The sequence below is a fragment of the Mauremys mutica genome, chromosome 6, assembly GCF_020497125.1.
Source record: "Mauremys mutica isolate MM-2020 ecotype Southern chromosome 6, ASM2049712v1, whole genome shotgun sequence".
In the NCBI taxonomy this organism is placed as follows: Eukaryota; Metazoa; Chordata; order Testudines; family Geoemydidae; genus Mauremys; species Mauremys mutica.
This window is the reverse complement of record NC_059077.1, coordinates 73,180,811-73,202,120: the sequence shown is the minus strand read 5'-3', so window position 1 is coordinate 73,202,120 and position 21,310 is coordinate 73,180,811. Positions and strand designations below refer to the sequence as shown.

The following is a 21,310-nucleotide window of genomic DNA, read 5'->3' as shown; positions in this document are numbered from 1 at the left end:
TACATCAATATATATTTAATCCTACTTGGGTTTTATTTCTCCCCAGCCCATCCCACAAAAAACACATTTTTTAAAAAAAATGTAGCATGGATAAACAAATGGTAAATCCAGCAAATGAAATTGCCATGAAATTTCTCCAGGGCCAAACTTATTGAAAGTTAGTGTTTTCATAAAAATACAAGGACTTCAGGTGTAGGATGATGATAGCATCTCATTGCTGACTGATGACCTGGCCATTTGTGTACATTAATAGTGTACAGAAATTTCAAACTATTTAGCAATACATTTTCCAAATACATTTTCTAAAACTTTCTTTTTTGGAGTGATTTACCATCATCAATAGTAAAACAGTGTTAAAATCCACAAAGTGGAGAGAAAAAGAAAACAGAACAAAAATTGTCTGATTTTTGTATTTGTGGTAAAGTTGTAGCGAAATCCTAAAATTTACTCCTGGACAGAGAATTTGTACTGTATGCTAAGTTGCCACACCCTTCTTAAAATTCCATAGAGGAATCTCTCTTTATTGTACCCAGAGTTTTTATTTTTAACTACAAAATCTTAAAATACTTGCACACTCCCTATGCATATCCACATATAAGATCTAAAATACTGATATACCTAGGGCAGACCCTAAATGTTCCAGTGGCTCATGGCATTGCGTGTTCATCAAACTGAGGCCTGGTCTACACCAAGCGTTTAAACCGGTTTTAGGAGCGTAAAACCGATTTAACGCCACACCCGTCCACACTGAGGCTGTGGCTACACTTAGCACTTCAAAGCGCTGCCGCGGCAGCGCTTTGAAGCGCTAAGTGTAGTCAAAGCACCAGCGCTGGGAGAGAGCTCTCCCAGCGCTGTCCGTACTCCACCTCCCTGTGGGGAATAACGGACAGCGCTGGGAGCCGCGCTCCCAGCGCTGGGGCTTTGACCACACTGGCGCTTTGCAGCGCTGCAATTTGCAGCGCTGGAGAGGGTGTGTTTTCACACCCTCCTGCAGCGCTGCAAATTTGTAAGTGTAGCCAAGCATTGAGAGGCCCTTTATATCGATATAAAGGGCTCTTTAAATCGATTTCTGTACTCCTCCCTAACGAGAGGAGTAGCGCTAGTATCGGAATTACCATATCGGATTAGGGTTAGTGTGGCCGCAGATCGACGGTATTGGCCTCCGGGTGGTATCCCACAGTGCACCACTGAACGCTCTGGACAGCAATCTGAACTCGGATGCAGTGGCCAGGTAGACAGGAAAAGCCCCGCGAACTTTTGAATATTTCCTGTTTGCCCAGCGTGGAGCTCCGATCAGCACGGGTGGCGATGCAGTCCGAAATCAAAATAAAAAAAAGAGCTCCAGCATGGACCATGCGGATGTGATTGCTGTAAGGGCAGGCAAATCTGTTCTATCAGCGCTCCGTTACAGAAGACGAAATTCAAAATCATTTTAAAACAATCTCCAGACAGACGTCATAGCAGGGACTCAGCGCACTGCTGCGTGACAAGCGTAATGGAAAGCCAAAGAATCAAATGGACGCTCATGGACTGGAGGACTCAAGCTATCCCACAGTTCCTGCAGTCTCCGAAAAGCATTTGCATTCTTGGCTGAGCTCCAAATGCTTCATGGGTCAAACACAGTGTCCGCGGTGGGTCAGGGCATAGCTCAGCAATTTACGCACCCCTCCACCCACCCCCAGAAGTGAAAGGGAAAACAATCCTCTCTTGACTCTTTTACATGTCACCCTATCTTTACTGAATGCTGCAGATAGACGGGATGCTGCAGCACTCAACACCAACATCATTGCTCCCCCCCCCGCACCATGGGTGGCTGATGGTGCAATATGACTGATATCCATCGTCATCATCAGCCTATTGGCACATGGGGCAGTGCAAAAGGACTGGTAACCATGCCGACTAGCATCAGTGAGGTCGATCAAGGGCGCCTGCTCCTAATTCTTCTTGGTAGATGGTGCAGTATGGCTGGTAACCGTCTTCATCATAGCAACAGGGGGCTGAGCTCCATCAGCCCCCACCCTTCATGTGTAAAGAAAAGATTCAATTGCCCCTGGACTAGCAGTGGGATGCTGGGCTCCTCTTCTCCACACTGCTTAATGTCCTGTCTGGACTATCATAGCAGCTGGAGGCTGCCTTCCACTCATTTCTCACTAACAAGTCACTGTGTCTTATTCCTGCATTCTTTATTACTTCATCACACAAGTGGGGGGACAATGCTACGGTAGCCCAGAAAGACTGGGGGAAGAACAGGTGGGGTTGTTGCAGGAGCACCCCCTGTGAATAGCATACAGCTCATAATTTATGCAGGATCGGACACAGAGCAGCTGTGCTCTCTGGTTCTATGATACAGTGGTTCTCTAGTACACTTGCCCATATTCTAGGCAGGACTGATTCTATTTTTAGATACCAAAAAGGAGGGATTGACTCAGGGAGTCCATGATTGCCATGCTATGGCATCTGCCAGGGCAATCCAGGGAAAAAAGGCGCGAAATGCTTGTCTGCCGTTGCTTTCCCAGAGGAAGGAGTGACTGACGACATTTACCCAGAACCACCCGCGACAATGATTTTTGCCCCATCAGGCACTGGGATCTCAACCCGGAAATTCCAAGGGGCGGGGGAGGCTGCGGGAACTATGGGATAGCTACGGGATAGCTACCCACAGTGCAACGCTCCAGAAATCGACGCTAGCCTCGGACCGTGGACGCACACCACCGATTTAATGTGTTTAGTGTGGCCGCGCGCACTCGATTTTATACAATCTGTTTTGCTAAACCGGTTTATGTAAAATCGGAATAATCCCGTAGTGTAGATGTACCCTGAGACTGAATTAAGTTTTCAGAAGTCTATGCAAGTCTTCTCCTGCCCAGTACAAGTGATATCATGTACTAGTTGCAGAAGCATCCAGTGGTACAATCAAGGAACCCTCTTCCCCCGTGCATTTGTCATGTTCGACATGATATAGTTGTTCTCAGAGTATAAATTGGGGTAACATCCACAAATGTTAGGGTTCTACCACCTTGTCATTCACAGCAGCAATTTAGTTGTAGGCCCTGCTCAGCACAAGGTCTTCTCTTTGCTCCCAGACAAAATTTGTGTCATGAGCCAAAGCTCCCTAAATCTGGCAGCAGCAATTCCCTGGCTACCACTCCTGTCTACAACCTGGATGTATGACCTGTGAATCTTGAATTTCCCTAAAGGGGGTTGCCTAAGTCTCTTAACTCAGCTAGATCGATCATTCCAGGATCTTCCCCAGGTACCAGAACTGGGTTCAGCAGCCACTGTATCCAATTTTCTTAGCTCATGGATAATTTCCCACAGGTACTGCTAATCCCAGGATAGGACAACAGCGAGGGTAGAGCCATATGTCATCTCACAGACAGTCATAGGCATCTGCAGAGATAGGCCTTCAGTTGAGTGTGAATGCACTGTAGGAAGATTATTTCCCCTGGGGTCCCTTCTGCCCCAGGTAAGGGAGTCTGCCCCAGGGCCTGGCTACATACAGAGTCCAATCGATCTTGCACTTCTGTCCCATTGATCCATACAGGGACCATTACTTTGGCAGGTCTGGTCTTCCACACTCAGCTTTCCACTGTCCAAACCTTGGGATACTCACATTCCATAAAGGGGTACTCTCTTTGGGAGTGTTCTGGCTGCCCACATGAGAATAGTCCACCATGTTTTGGTCTGAGCCCATTCTCTCACCAGCTACCAACCTTGTCGGTTAGTGGTTTGGCATCTAAGTTCACACTATTCCCTCATAGCAGCGGTGTCGGTAGCCAACCAGACTCTTTAGGTTTTGTCCAGGCCCTTACTAGCCTGTTGCTGTGACTCATCCAAAGTCAGTCATTCTAAATCACGATACACTGAACATGAGGGCACTTGTCCCTGATGAACAGAGAGTGTTCTCTTCTGCCTGGGGTTCATATCAGGTTGGGTTGGCTTCTTAGCCTCAGTCTGTTCCCTGCCCTCATCTCTGAAGTTTCTAGGCAGTTTTTATGGAGTAGCTCATGACTGAGTGCCTACCTCAGGGCAGACTGTCAAAAACCAGGGCAGACACTCCAAACTCTATGCTCTGTAATTAGATTTCATCAATCCAGTAACACAGTCCCCCTAGGCTCTTCAGTCTATCTTGCCATCCAGGCATGTTGGACCAAAGATCACAAAATATCCAGGTTACTTCCAGTCCCAGGGAACCAGTCACATGAGTCTATACCTCAGATCAATTTATATTTCAGTTCTCACACCAAAGACAATGCTTCTAACTAATCCTTAATAAGCAAAGAAAAATAAATGAGAGTTATTTAAAGGTTAAAGCAAGCAAGCATATACACACAAATGAGTTACCATCTATGGTTCCTAAACATAGTAACCTTTCAATTCAAAATGTCTTTCAAGGTGGACCCAAGGCTAATCCCTGGGGATCTCTGCCTTAGTTTAGTGTCTCTAGCCCTGTGAGAGTTCAAACAGCAAAGAAATGAAAAATTTACTTTTGCCCATTTTATCTTTTATATTTAAGCCTTCCAGCCCATGAAACAAGCAACCTCGCACGTAGCATTTCCAAGATGTGATAGGGTCATTCACCAATCTTTGTATTGCAATGTTCGTTAATTGCCAACTTAATTTTGACAGGCCTCCTGAACGGGCGGAGGGGATGATTCCCATACCTAGATTCACAAGTTTAGAGCAAATATTTTCAAAGCTATAAGCAAAACTTACATATTTTTTTGGCATGGAATAGACACTACAAGTGAGATTATGAAATGCTTGACAATTTTTGTATGCATAAATACATTCTAATAAAAGACTAATACCTATTCTGAACAACATACAGGTGAGATGGTTTGATTTCCAGTTGAGTTTGTCAGTGATCAGCTGATGCCTAAAGACTTGGCATGAGCTGGCAACTGGTTTACTGGCATCACAAAGGGCACTGATGGAAGCACTGGCCCTGGGCTCACGGCCCCAGTCATCAGATCCCTGGCTGCCCAGACCAGCTCCAACAGTAGCTGTTATAGCAGGTTTTGTTGCAAGTCTTTCTGCTGGCTCACCATCTTGCATATCAGCTGCTGCTGTTGGGTTGTCTGCAGCTGTTGTTGAGTGGTGCACTGTTGCAACAGTTGGTGCTGGAATGGCTGTTGCTAGGTTGCCTGTTGTCTCTGGCTCTCTGTCAGTCACTCGTACCACTGCTCTGGACCAATTCTGCTTGGGTGCTCTGACTCTCTCGAGTATGGACTTTTAATTTCTCTCTAATTTACCCTAGTGTCAGGGCTGGGAAGTGAACGCCTATATTCTCTAGTATTTGTAGCAGGCTACATCTTTTTAGTGTCCCCTTAAGTGTGCACTGCTACTGTCTTGGACTCCAGGGCACATACCTTTGGCTGTGCCATTCAGAGTCTGTCCTTTGCAAGGGGAGTTACAATAGTCCAAAGAAAAAGTCTGTTTCCTCAGCCCACAAGAAGGGTCCTAAGCTTTCAGGAAGCCAAAAGTGGAAAAAGGGAGAAGTACCACCAGCCCTTCCCCTAACCAAGTTAAAAAAACAGTAAAGATGATTTGTGTTCTGATTAAAGTTTCAATGGTAAAAGTGTCAAATATTTCAGCTTGGCTTTTATTGACTATGTGTACTCAGCTCACTACATTCAGAATGTGAAGCACATTTTTCTAAAAAGGTAGTACAGATCCTATTTCAATTTTAATTTAATAGTAATAGTTCTAATGCAGGAACATCTGTATACCACTGCACATGCTGAATAAACTACAGGTTCTTAAAAGGTTTACCGCAAAGCAAAAGTGTGTTTGCACCTTGAAACCAACTGGTCATGAATGTGAAGTCTGGGAGAACTGCAACAATTTACTATTCAGAAATTTTCATGCCGGCAGACACCCTTTATCCAACAACTGTACAAATAGGAAGTCTGTCTTTAAAAAGTCTTGCAAAGTTGTACTTTTTCAAAATGAGCATTGAGAACAAACGTAAACTACAGATGTGATAGATGCTCTGAGCAATTATTACCTTTCTCTTGCCCCTAAAAAGGAAACATGTACAAAGATGACGATGTAATTAAATAACTACAGAGAAAACTATTTCCTTGGAGTTCATGACATTGCACGTCTAGCTCTGTTCTGACAACTGCAGTCTGTACAGTTGAATACACACTGGAAAACATTTAAGCTCGAGATCATTTAGAACTTCTTAAATGAAAAGAAAAAATGAGTATGTCTTATTTCATAGGAAGCTTTAATAGTGGTTCTTTAACACTGCAGCAAAAAATCCACACACTATAATAAAAAAGCCCAAGATTATTCTTTGAATAAAGCATACACTAATTTAAAAAGCACAGCTAGTCATTACATAACCAAACATATACATTTAGTTTCCTCTCCAACATGCTTTGTAATGTATTTTTCTAAGAACATTTAATGCAGATGGAGCATGTTTTTTAGGGACCAGCTGCACCAAAAAAAATCAACTTCTTCAGCTGCCAGCCAATTATAAAGTTCTGTAGCTGGATGACAGCGAGAACAAGGAGAGGTATCCACTATCCAGCAGCCACAAAATATCAAAGTAACCAACCTGTGGCTGTTTCTTTCCCAGTGGTTGGTATGTGTGAATTGGGCTCTTGGAAGTCTTCTTGAAGTTATTCCCACGAAAATGACCAGCTCTTTGAAGCAGAGACTGTCTTTTTGTTCTGTGTTTGTACAGTGCCTAGCACAATGGGGTCCTGGTCATGACTGGGGCTCCTCATTATCATCTTTTATTATTTGTAGCAATGTTCAGTGAGTTCTGACATCCAAAAATGGGTTAGATGTTTCTTTCTTGGATAACTGCTCAGTTGAGAAAGTTTTTTTTTTTTTTTTTAAATAGGGTCTATAGCCAAGCAGGACTCTGATGTTTCAGAAGGTCAAGCAGTAAAGGAAGTGGAAGCCCTTTTAAATGAAGCCTCTAAAATGACTGGGGTATGAGGTAGGCTCACGACCATGTATCAGAACTCCCCAGACTTAGTAGCCCCTGAAACTTGGTGATGGGGAGTTCCTTCCACATAGATATAAAAATACAAACAAAAATCAGAAGAGACTAATTATACCCCAGAGGTAAACCTCAAACCAAATAATTTCCTCTGTCAACAGCAGTCCTGGAAAATTACATTCTAGAGTGGCTGGAAGTCCACAGACTACGTGGCTACCAGTGGAAAGAATGACCAAGAATTGTTTGCAATGCAGGATGGGAATGGTGGGGCTCTCCTTCCCTCAAGACAGCTCTGACAGTCATTGCAGAATGGTGCTGTCTAGTTGGCTTAGATATAAAAAAACTAAAACTTGAGAAGTCATCATGGAAAGAAAACCAGTGTTTGTGTCTTTAAAAATAAATGTATAATAAACACCAGCGTAGCAAAAGATATGTCAACACATTTAACAAGTCATTCCTAGGAATCTTGCCAGAAATAATGCATGCAACTCTATGCTGTGTCTCTTGGAGATACAACACAGAACTCAAAGCCCAGGAGAAGGGCACAGCTAAGGTGGCTGCAAGACCTCTATGCACCCTCCTGATTCTGGGCTATTCCAGGGACTGGAGATCACAGTGATGCTTTCTGACCTTATAATTTATAGACTATGAAATTTAGACTCTTAGTGCTGTCTAAATTACAGCAGCTTCTTGTGTTGCTCCATGGGTTGCAATGCTACCCAGAATCTCTGCAGTACTGTATGCTGGAGCCATGCCCTCAACATACTTCCTATGCCATTTCTTTCAAGGGTGTTTTAGAACAGTGGCTCTCAACCTTTCCAGACTACTGTATCCCTTTCAGGAGGCTGATTTGTCTTCCATACCCCCAAGTTTCACCTCATTTAAAAACTACTTGCTTACAAAATCAGACATAAAAATACAAAAATGTCACAGCACATTACTGAAAAATTGCTTACTTTCTCATTTTTACCATATAATTATAAAGTAAATTGATTGGAATATAAATATTGTACTTACATTTCAGTGTTTAGTACATAGAACAGTATAAACGTCATTGTATGAAATTTTAGTTTGTACAGACTTCGCTAGTGCTTTTTATGTAGCCTGTTATAAAACTAGGCAAATAACTAGACCCCCTGGAAGACCTCTGTATATACCCCCAAGAGTATGTGTACCCCTGGTTGAGAACCATTATTTTAGAAGGTAGGCTGATGACTATCCCAACCAATACCTGGCTTTTAGGGCCCTTTACACTGCTCCAGACCTTTTACCCAACATAAAGGGGCTGGACAGGAGTAAGGATCTCACCCAATATACATCAATTACAACTAAAACTAAGCATATACATATGTATGCTTTATAATATGTCATGAATAGTTAGTAAAGGGTTAAAGCATAGTACCTGGTGGGCACCTGACCTGAGGACCAATCAGGGAAGAGAATTTGAAACTCCTAGGAGGGAACTTTTCCCTCTGTTTGGGGGGGTCTTTGTCTTTGGCCGTTTGGAATTACAAGAGTCCAGATGTTTTAATCAAGTCTACCAGCTTCCACCTTTCTGAACTAATTTCTTCTAGTCAAGATAGTGAGTATTAGAAAGATACTTTGTGTCCTTATCTAATAATCCTATGTTTGCAATTCTGTGTGTTTGTTGTTGATTATTCTTAATTCTGTTCGTACTGGTTGTACTGAGAAAGAGAGAGGATTCTCTCCAGAACGTAGCAAGGTTATACCCTATGAGTGTCCAGCTTGGACTCATAGAGATTCTGTATTTTCTTGTTTTTCTTTTAATAAATTCTTTCTATAAAGATTTGATTAAATCCCTTCTACTGTGGATCGGGGAAGGGGCCGAGACACTCTCTCTCAGTGATTCACAGAGTTGAATCAGTGTATATCTCTCCAGGGTGGCTGGGAGAGAGGGGGGGGGGGGGAAGTGGGCTGCTTCCCTGTGTGTGTGAGATTCAAGGAGTTGAATCACGGTATCTCTGTCTCCAGAGCAGGCTGGAGAGAGGGGGGAGGGGGAAGGTTCCTCCTCTGTGAATTGATCTGTGTTCCCAGGGAGTGTCTTTGAAGGGAGACGGGGGAAACAGGGGTGTCCCGGCCCACGAAATTGACCGGGTGGTGGCAGCAAAAGGGGAGACCTACCCTAGGATTTTAGGGTGGGGGAATACATGCGGGTCCTCACTTTGAAACCGCCCAGTTTCAAGTGAGGGTAGACTCTGACAATATATTTATTCACAACTTAAATATTTGGATCAATGATAACAGATGAATCAGAGTTCTGTATTTTGCATTTAAATAAATAATCTTGCAAATGCATTCAAGTACGTCAGATTCATTTATAGTGGGTTTATCTACATTAAGAGAATCATAATATCTTGCACTTCTACAGTATATTTCATTAGAAGATAGCAAAGCACTTTACAAAATACCAGTGAACTAATTCTGAACACCACAGTTAAGTACATAAATATCCCTAATTTTGAAGATGAAAGAACTGTGAGGTATAAAAGGTATGGTTTCCTAGTAATTCTATGGAACAGATAGGATAAATCCACATCACTGGACTCCTAGTCCTGTGTTTAAATCACTGGATCATATTTCCTTTCTACAGAAAGAAACAGAAAGAAGAAACATTGAAAAAGAACAAATTAGCAGAGTAAGTAACAAAACTGACTTTAGATATAATTTGCATTTGCAATAATTATAAGAAGCTTAAATCAGTACAGTAAGTTTAATCACCACTGTAGCTCTATTACATTGATAGGTTAAAATGGTCCAAACGGGCACATAGTTATGGTCTGAGCCTGGGAAAATCTATTTTGTAGTGTTCTGCAGTGTCATTATTGGATAATGGAACTCTAGAAGAGAATTCTAGTGAAATATATGACATGTTGACTTGCATGCCAGCACTAGGAATGCCTCCCCAGCATTTAGTAGTTTCTCAGAAGTGCTGTGTCCAAGCTGTTAGGGGAAAAAAAACTAGACAGTTCAGTCATGCTTTGATCCTGCAAATATTGTATACAGTATTTTTGCAGAACGAAAAATTAAATAGTGTGCGTAATTGCATTTTAATCCTAAACAGAGTACTTTTTCAGCCTTCTGCCATTTCAGTGGTCAGATATCAATATGGAGAAACATATTACACTCTATAATTATACTGGGTAGCTATGGAAGTACTCACATACTTAAAATTAGGCATATGCTGAAGTATTTTGCTGAATCAGGGTGTCAGTGCTTGAAGTCTCTCAAATGGATAAAGAGCTGCCTCCCTCTCCTTCCACTACATAGCATATATATTCCATCCATATACAACTCCCATCACATCACACCTCTCTTGTGTACCGTCCAAAGTCTGCAGGAGGGGAACCCCACTTTGGTAGGCCTCGTAAGATATGTTAGGATAAGGCTTCCTTCCTTTTGGCCTAATACCTCCACCCAATTTAAACTCTTAAACAAAAAACTGTTAAAGAGATCAAATTGAAAAGTGTACTTCAGTAGAGTTCACCATACTCCATCCCCATCAAAAGTTATTTTCTTAAAAAAAAAAATTCTACAACTTCCAAGAAAATCCAAATATTAGACCCAGTTAATGAACAAGGGGTTTAGCCACTTCTCTGTCATGTAATCCTTCACCTCTAATATTCTCATAGACTCAGACTCTAAAGTCAGAAGGGACCATTATGATCATCTAGTCTGACCTCCTGCACAATGCAGGCCACAGAATCTCACCCACTCCTGTAACAAACCCCTAACCTATGTCTGAGATACTGAAGTCCTCAAATTGTGGTTTGAAGACCTCAAGCTGCAGAGAATCCTCCAGCAAGTGACCCGTGCCCCATGCTGCAGAGGAAGGCGAAAAACCTCCAGGGCCTCTGCCAGTCTGCCCTGGAGGAAAATTCCCCCCCGACCCCAAATGTGGCGATCAGTTAAACCCTGAGCATGTGGGCAAGACTCACACCAGCCAGCACCCAGGAAAGAATTCTTTGTAGTAACTCACACTACCATCTAAATTTTGCAAGTACTGTGTAGAAGTCAGACAGCTGAGATTCTTCTTTTTCCTTCACTCCTTATTGTGAGAGTTATATATATTTTTACCATCTTACTCAACGACTTCATCAATTAGGATCCTGTAAAAGATTTATCATTTTCATTACTGTGACCAAGCATAAGAGAGGCTGGGGAAAATTGATTAGACTCATTGCACAATATGTTGTCCCCTAGGTCTGATACCCACAAAATATTCACAGCTCTAACATCTTTTCCCTGAAGTAGAAGCAGAGTTATTAAACTTGCTCTTTGAGATTGGGTCTGAGGATTCTGATGTTACTTACCATTATATATTTTCATCTTGGTTAACGTGACTGAACTTACTGATGTGCTTACCAAAACTAGCCTCTGATCAAGACTGCTGCACCGACCAACTTTACAGGACAAGTAGCATTTGCTTTTACATAGTATGAAGCAAAATAAATGCATGACAGAAGAGAAGAAAGTGTCACTGCATACAACACACACTCTTTTCTATTTCTTTCTTGTTATTTGAGAAATTACCCGCACAATTTAAACAAAGTTGGCAATTTCTACAAACGATGCTCTGCTAGTTTCTTGATGAGAAGTGGGGGAGAAGGGAGACAAAAAAAATCCTTTATTTATCTATATTTAAATTATTATTATTATTATTAATTTATTATTATTAAAATCCTTCCACTTGCCTGGCTGATACCTGAAAAAAAATGCAGCCCTCCCTCTCCCTCCCCCCACCCCCCAAAAATAGCTCCACATATGCATTAATGATAACTGAATCCCAGATACAGGCACAGAAAGACATTCATAGATGACATAGAAGGCCACTGCTAATGAGGTTTGTCCTCATTCTCTCCTCCCAGAGCCTTTTTTTAAGTCCACAGATTTCAAGGACTGTGGTGGAAATGTTCTCAAAGGAATATTACATTAGAATAAAATGTTATGCTTGGATGCATTTGGGGCTTGTTTTAAAGTTTGTAGAGGGAGCTCATCTCCAAATTAAGCGAACATTCGGCCAAATTCTTTTTAATCTAGGAGAATATGACTAAAGATTTGGGAGATGTAGCAAGAAAGGTACATGTCTATATTTTCAACTACAGTGTCAGCAGATTGTTGCAGAAGTTAACAATCCAGTTGGTTAAGGGACAAAAATAAGCAATGCTCACATATTATCCCAAGACTAGCTAGGTGTAGTCTGTTCTAAAATATTGAAATACAGGTATTAGATGATCTGGATAAGATTCCAAAAAGACATTATAAAATCAGAGCTTTTTATTCTTTTGCTATGTACAAGTAACAGCTAATTTTGCATACAAGAATCATATTTATATCACCCATGTCCTAATTCATGTTTAAACTTTTAGTTGTTAAAGAAATGTACTTGTATAATTATTTTCTTCATCTCAAATACGAGCCCAGAAATGGATAGTCATTTCATCTTCCCTTGAGCAGTCTGAAGCAAACACAACTATTCACTTAGAGCTTGATCCTATAAGATTCTGAGCACTACAGCCCTAATTCAACAAAGCAATTCAGTCCAGGATATAGCCCTTAAACAGATAATATTGGGCTACAATTTGGAGTCCTTTCAACCATTTCTGGTGGACTCTGCTCAAGTTCTAGCCATGGTTTTTAGACCTGCGAAGCTAAATAAAATCAGGGGACCACTGTATTCCTGGTAACAGATTTAGTATCTACCCTTATAAGCAGAAAAAGGTCATCCTCTATAGAACAAGCAACCAGGACTTGCTCTACCAATCTCAGAAGATCTTGGAAGACATTTTTCAGATAAAAAAACAAAACACGTGATCACATTTTATTGTTTTCATCACACAGACCTATGGGTCCTCTTCCTTTGTAACCTCTCCTTCTTCCTCTTCCTTCTGTCACTGTCTTCTTTTCTTTATTCTTCCTCAGTTTTCATATCATACAGGCTAATAAATGTTTCAAATGAATAGTGTACAACTGCACTCCAGTACAGTGTAATACTAGGTGATATTTTTATTCATTTACTTTCTATTTCTTTCCCCAAATATAAACACATACCTTGAACTAAACTGAAACTTTAAAAGGTTCTCCTTAGAAGATTCCCACCTATTTTTCTTTGCTCATATTAGATGAAGTCTCTTTCTGTAATAACTTGGGCTACACAAGTGTCATGACTTTCAAAAGTGTCAAGGCTCTGCAAGGCTTGAAAGGGGAACTTTACTCTTAGGAAGTCGTCGTCACATTTTCTACAGGCTTTTGTCATAGAAATTTGGCTAGATGTAAGTTTATCTAAAGAAATAATCTCTGATATTTTTTCCCCTATTGGGAAATATAAGCCCTATGATAACTGACTACTTTAACCTATTAAGCTCAATGAATACAACACTATTAAACTTTAGGGGAAAAAAAACTATATACCCTAGATATCAACACCTTAACAGCAATTAGTGAATATCACACACAGAAAGCAAAGTTAGATGTACAGAGGTGATGAAGGTTAGATGTACAGAGGTGAGTACATTTCAAACAGAATGACCAAGTACGAGGAAACTGAGGCTCAGGGAGTAGGGCTGGATTCTTTTATTCAGATAAATAATTTAATCAAAGCCACAAAAAGGAGCTTTGATAAAAACGTGTTTGAAGCTGACCAACAGCTTGATTTTAAATAGGGTTTTCCATAGCTTGATAACATGAAAGAAAGATTTACCACTGCGCGGGGGGACACAAGCTGGTACTTGTGATGCAAAAAACTAGGATATAGGGAAAGAACAGAGAACAGGAGGCAATGAAATCAGAAGTATGGTGAATTTATTGAAAGGTGCATTTTTCCACATCTGTTGTATCTGTTCCAAAACATTCCTTTTTTCATTTCATCTACAAGTTTCACAGATTTGCTTCAGTTCTTTTCATATTTTATTTGGAGAGGGTGAATACCCTGCATTTGCCTGGGACTACTATAGATGCCAAAAGATGAAGAGGACTTTCTGCTGCCCACAAGTATGCTTTGGTATTATTGGCCAGCCAGATTGTGAAACATAGCCACATGGATAATGTCAATGTTAGCAAGTGTTTACATCCCACAAGAAAAAGCTCCTCCTCTGAGGGTAGTTCTATCATTTCTGTGTATTTGCCTCCTTCAGTAGGAACTCTGAGCCCCACCTGGCGTTTACTGATTAAGCCAGACAGAGCACAGGTTTAACAAAGTTTGATATTGAATTTTGTTTGAAATTAAAAGGGGACAGTAATTTGCCATCTACACACAAATGTTTTCTGCAAGAAAAAGCAAATAGTGGGGGTGAAGCCCATGGGAGAGGACAAGAGAAGGAATAAAGAGCTTAAAATATCCCTGCTAGAGGTTTGATTGACAGTATACATTTGTATAAAGCTCCTACCTGCATAGTTAATTCTCCCCCAGACAGCCTATAAGGCCCCAACCTACATGAGATGCCACATATTACTGACACCATCTTTTAAGTGCTACTTATTATTGCCCTGGAAGGTTTCAGCAAGTCTATTTTTATGCTTTAGGAACACAGCTGCTCTCACATTGTTAATCCCATTTACTAAAATCTACTGCCTTGTCACAGTACTGATGACTCGTTTTCTACATCTACTAACCAGTCTGTTGGGGAATCTCTTCCCTTCTATCTTGCCCCTTCCCCACCTCCCACTACCTGCTCTCCCATTTTCATTTGTGTGATCTATTCTTTTAGCTTATTCCAATTCCTCCTCTCCTACACAACCTCTTACTCTATCAACCTCTCACTTGCATCTTTGGCTCTAGAGATATTTGGACAAATATTAACTCTATTTTCCTTCCTCTAACCAGACCAGTTCCACAAGGGGCAACATCCTTTCTATTCATCAACTGCCCTTTTCTTCTGTACCCTCTGGAATGCCTACTTCAAACAATTAAACATGCTCTCCCACTCCTCATTCCCACTAAAACCTTCACTCTATGACTCAGTCTCCATTGCCATTGCATAGTACCGTTCTCACACCTCTTACCCTTAAACTCTGGTAATAGCATTGGCATCCCACTTTCTCACTCCACCAGACTCCAGCTACTCTTTCTCCCTTCCTCATAAAGAAGCACTGCTAACCTCTTCTCAGCAGACTACTTCAGTCCTGTTTTCCATCCTGGATCCCCCTCTCACGCTCCCTTCCAGACTCTACCACTGGCAACTTCAACCTCTGTTTCAACACTCTCAGACACTTATGCTACACACATGATGGGTCTCCTTTGATCTTTTACTCTTGACCTGGTATTCATCCAAAATTGCTCTCATTGACCTATCTTGATGAATCTGTTTCTAATTACTCATCTCCCCATACTAGCATGTGTGTCAGGTCTCTGAGCAATTTTCTCCTAAGCCAGAGATTCCCAAACTGTGGGGCAAGTCCCCTAGAGGGGCACGGAGAATGTTCGGCGAGGACCCGGCTGGGGCCCAGGTCAGCCCCCACAGGGGACAGGGAAGGAGCACCACACAGCTCCGCCCCGTGCCGGGGGGGGGGGGGGGAGAAAGGTGGAGAGGTAAAAAGTTTGTCTTAAGCCCTCACAAAATTGGACGCTGGATACAGGCATAAAAGTGATGCTGAAAAAAGAAACATGAATGCTGCCTGAAGATGGTTTCCCCAAATACTGAGAAACTCTATAGGCTATACTTTGAAATAATAAATTGATGCATCACAGAAGTTCCAAATTTAAGAGAAAAATTGCATTTTATTTTAGAGATTCAGATATTCAAGGCCTGATGCTTTCAGGACCTCTAAGACACTATTAAACACTTCACTGATGCAGAGTTTTAGTTAAAATTCCTATTATCTTTTCCTGCTTGCTCTGCCCCACAATTGGCTTTCTAATAATTCCAAGTGAAAGGAGTAGCTCTTACAGCAGCACTCTTTTATTCAAAGAAAAAGAAATGCTGCCTTAATATTTCAGAGTTGAGATGTGAATCCTCAGGAATGATTCCCTTGTGCTGGGCAAATTTAGTTTTCCATTGGCTGATTTCATTCTCAGGGCCAGCCCTTATTTTCCATTGAATTGAGGGTTCCTAAAAAATGAGGGCAAAGTGGGAAATATGCAAAAGAGAAGAGCGCAGAGATGATTCCCAGATAAATAACATTTTAATCAACTTTAAAAATCAGTATAGAGAATCCTTGCTTGAAAGTGGTTTATTCACGTTAATTTGATATAATGAGGTCATTGTTTGGAAGCGGATTAAGCTAAACCAGAACAGGGCACTCTTAGGCCTGGTCTACACTAGGAAGGGGTGTCGAACTAAGGTACGCAAGTTCAGCTACGCGAATAGCGTAGCTGAACTCGAACTACCGTAGTTCGAACTACTCACCCGTCCAGACGCCGCGGGATCGAAGTCCGCGGCTCCCCCGTCGACTACGCCACCACCGTTCGCGGTGGTGGAGTTCCGGAGTCGACGGGAGCGCGTTCAGAGTTTGAACTATCGCGTCTAGATGAGACGCGATAGTTCAAACTCCGAGAAGTCGAACTCTACTCGTCGACCCGGCAGGTAAGTATAGACCTACCCTTACTCTAGAATCAGAGTATTCACATAGGAAGCTATTCCAGAATTGCTACTGTGCTTTAAATTCACACTTAATTTAATCCAAAATAATTTTCAAGAATAGACAAAACAAACTATTTAGGGGCCCTGCTCATAACTCCTCCAAAAAAGAGCTTTGCAGTGTTTTTACAGACATTCGCTAAAAGGTTGTTTCTTACTCTGAGCTTCTGTTCCTACTCATTATTATAACTTATCTGCACTGTACATTTACCAATGCATCTATTTTTACCATTAATTTATGATTAATTAGCTTCAATTTTCTGTTTAACTGTATGCATTTCTTATCCTTGGAGACCATTTGAATACAACAGTATTTTAAATTTGATAACTATTCAATGAGATTGCTTAGTGCTGATTCATGTTAATTGTCTGATTGACCTCAGACAGGGCCATCCCTAACCATTTTGGTGCACTATGCAGCACCCCCCCCAAGGGAGGGAGAAGAGGGTGTGGCCCCAGGCCTCTGCAGGGGTGGGGGGAAGATGGGAAGGCACAGGAGCAGGCTTGAGGGGAAGGGGGGGAAAACCGCTCCCCAGCAGGAGCGGGCGGAGTGAAGTGGAGCGGGTTGGGGCCAGGTCGCTCCTCTTCCTGCCGCCTGGTGATTGCAGGGCGGGCCCGACCCCACACTCACGGGACGGTGGGAAGTGGAGTGACCCGGCCCCAGCCTGCTCCGCTCTGCTCCTCTGGCTCCCAGCCTTGGGGGACAGGTGGAACCGCCCCCCCAGCAGCGGCACGGGCTGGGGCCAGGTCACTTCACTTACCATCTCCCGGTGAGTGCAGACCTGACCCCTGCTGCAGTACTCAAGGGAAGGGGTGGAGTGGAGTGGGGATGGGAGTGGGGCTGGGGCAGAGCAGGGCCGGGAAGAGGCAGGGTGGGGGCAGAGCAGGAGCGGGGGCTTTGGGGAAGGGGTGGAGTGGGGGCGGGGCTGGGGCAGAGCAGGGATGGGAAGAGGCAGGGCTGGGGCGCAGGCCAGGGGGGAGAGGTGGAGCAGGGGCTGAAGCAGCATGCAGCTGCGTAGGGCACCAGGAAATTTGGGGCACCAAATTTCCTAGAGCCCTACGCAGCTGTGTACTTTGCATATGGGTAATGATGGCCCTGACCTCGGAGGAAGTTTTTTTTAAACAAGCCCTGCACCACATATGTCAGCTTCAAATACCTAACTGAGTGAATGAACAGAGTCCTGGATTTCAGACAACAAATTAAGTTTGTGAAACAGAGTGCCTAGATAACCCTGGCTTGCACTGCTGTAACCTGGAGATCTCTGGGTCTAACTCCACAATGATTTTAATGGAGATACTCTAAGAATGATTACTCAAATCCCATGCCACATACGATATTAGCTTTTAATTAAATATGAACTATGAAATGGAAAGCCATGACACCTTAAGAAGCCAGACATTCACAGAACAGAGTACATAAATTTGAGTGGAATACTTGCATTTAAAATCTATGCAAAATTTATCTACAATCTAGTCCAAGTGTTGAGTTCAAATATACACACTGTAATATAGTGAATAGTGCTGTTATTATAGAAACTGGAAGACACATTGGACCATTTTCCCAATAAAGAAGATATCTCAGTTAAGTCATTTTTAAAAATAAGTCTAAAAAGACTTAAGTACTATTCTGAACAGATGCAAGAGGACATTCAATTTACTCCATGCTTATTTCATCCTAGCCTAAGGCAAGATCCAAAGACCACTGAAGTCAACAGGAAGACTTCCACTGATTTCAGTGAACTTTTAATGATTATCTGGTAACTTCTGTATTAGAGATGAGAAATCAGAATGTCACAGCTATTTAACTCCATAACATGAGCCAAATTGAATGGAAGTTCATCAACACTGCCCCAATTAGGCAGCAGTCATAATCACTCACTATTATTCCTTCTTAGTTTTCTAGAAAAAGGACCTCAATAGCGCCTCCATTCTAATTTGGAAGAAAAAAAACTGTAGCATAACCCCTCCTTCCTCTCACAACAATCCTGCATTTTTCTTCATGAATTTGTACACGTCAAGCCTGTAATGCAAACTAACAATTCAAAAGCTGAACAGAGAGGGAACTCTGCATTATGTAGATAGCAGCAAGCCATACTGAAGTATGTTGCATTTCCTCCCCCTTTTTAAATCATTTGTCCTTTACACATGCATATATACCAATAAATTAGTACTGGTAAACTATATTATATAGCATAATCTGTGTGCTGCAGCTATGCTAAAAATAAAATAAAATCTATAGCAGTTTCTCATGACTGTGTGCGCATGTTTTTTTCATTATTATACACTGCCATACCAAAGAACCACAGATGTTTTATTTTATGAGAGCACCTAACTAGCCTACGTGGCCTACCACACACACTTTTATATAAACAACTGAGAGCTAAGGAAAACTTTCAGTTCTTGTTCTCAAGTACAGTAGTTTGATATTGTTTGTGTACAATATAGGTGGCAGCAAAGACTGGATTGCTTTACATGTTTAATTACTTTTGCAATTTGCTGAAAGAAAATCTGTGTGATCTGCTGATCATAGTTTGCCGTTAATAGAGTATAACTGATGATGTGGCATCTCTAGGAACTTTAAAAACAGCTGCTGGAAGAGTTCCTAGAAAAAGTACTGTTCCTCTGAATTCTCTCTCACATGGTATAAATTTGGAAATTTCATAAGCTTTAAAGAGACCTTTTCCTTAGGACATCTAGATGGTCTGTAAAAGAATGTCAGTAATTTAACATATGAATCATTTTAGGCAGAACTTAAGACCAAGCTATAAATTGTTTTTCTTCCAGAAACTGTTGTATTGAGGATTATTTAAAAGGAACAAAAGTAAAACAAAAAGCTTTACATGTATTTCCATAGAGCTAAAGATGACTGTTGCCAAGTATTTCAGAGGTTAAATAGTACATACTTTTTTCTTCATAACACCCTACACATTTATAACACATGCTGTCAAAGCATATTATATTACATACACACTAACTAACTAAAATTTTGTATCAGCCCAAGTTGGCTAAAGCATGAAAAAATACATTTGGTAAAGGGGTAGAATTTGAAACTGCCAGTACATTTGCTTTAATGATTTCTCATGCCTTGCTTAGTCCTCTAGAGATAAAGTTACTTTGAAAATTATAATTTAGGATTAGTGTTTTTCCACCAATCGATAAAGATTCCTCAGCAATGTAATTAAAGATGTAATAAAGAAATATAAGTTGTATACAAAATTACTTAAGCATCAGTATCAACTTTGATGCCAACTATTAACCTTTTTGTTTTGTTTTTTTTAAATAAAAAGCATAAGATTCTGTAGAGCAGCATTTCTAAGCTGTGGCCTCAAAAAAACCAAACCATTTAAAAAGGGATATTAAAAAAGGTCCCAACTGGTATCTATCTTTTGACTATTTTTATTTTGGACCAGGAAGATGGGGGAATGTCAGCCCAACCTGATAAAGTAAGTTCTCTTTCTATCCCGGTCAACACTCTTCCCACACCAGTGTGAACAGAAAAAAAAAAAAAAGATAAGAAGTAGGTTCTTCAGTGGCAATAGCTTGTCTGAAAAGTTCTTCTTCCCAATGGGTTTATCTAGTGGCTCTCAAACGTTCATATTTTGAACTTCATCTATCGAAGAACCTCTCCCCCTGAACCTACCTCAAGTTTACAGCACAAATCCAACACCTTCCCCACAGCAACAACAGACCTTGGTTACATAGAAAAAGTAGTATTAGGTGAGAAAACAAAATAAATATAAAATATCTTTAATTCAGCAGTGCAGCTGTTTGGTTTTCTCTTCCCAATTATCTATCTATTCTTTTCCCTGGATGAAGAACTAAGTACAATAGTACTTATTAGTACCAGCTCTCCTATTTGCCTGCAAATTCAGGAATTTGCAGGCAATGAGGAGATCAAAATCTTAATTCACATAATGACAGGTTTCAGAGTAGCAGCCCTGCTAGTCTGTATCCGCAAAAATAACAGGAGTACTTGTGGCACCTTAGAGACTAACAAATTTATTTGAGCATAAGCTTTCGTGGGATACAACCCACTTCATCGGATGCATAGAATGCATAAAATTGATAGGCAAAATTGATTCGCAAAACTGATACGCAAAATTGATACTATCAATTTAGGCTTAAACAGACTGGGAATGGCTGAGCCATTACACACATTGAATCTATTTCCCCCATGTTACGTATCTTGTCAAACTGTCTTAAATGGGCTATCTTAATTATCACTACAAAAGTATTTTTTTTTCCTCCTGCTGACAACAGTTCATCTTAATTAATTAGCCTCAGAGTTGGTTGGGCAACTCCTACCTTTTCATGTTCTCTGTATGTGTATATTATATATAAATCCTCACTATATGTTCCATTCTATGCGTCCCATGAAGTGGGCTGTAGCCCATGAAAGTTTACGCTCAAATAAATTTCAGAGTAGCAGCCGTGTTAGTCTGTATCCGCAAAAAGAACAGGAGTACTTGTGGCACCTTAGAGATTAACAAATTTGTTTCAGCATAAGATTAATTGAATCTATTTCCCTATGTTAAATTCTCCTCACACCTTCTATGGGTCATCTTGATTATCACTTCAAAGGTTTTTTTCTCCTGCTGATGACAGCTCATCTCAATTGATTGGACTCTTACAGTTGGTATGTGTACCGTATTTATCGGCGTATAACACGCACTTTTTTCCCCTGAAAATAGGGGGCAAATGATGTGTGCGTGTTATACGCCGATATAACCACCCCAGGCAGAAAAGAAAAGCG

At 41.3% G+C, this 21,310-nt stretch overlaps 1 protein-coding gene across 2 annotated transcripts in view; it reads right to left on the bottom strand.

The window, feature by feature from the left end:
• The window catches only part of SRFBP1 (serum response factor binding protein 1), a 127,913-nt gene that overhangs the window by 84,008 nt on the left and 22,595 nt on the right, over positions 1-21,310 (bottom strand). The window lies entirely within an intron of this gene.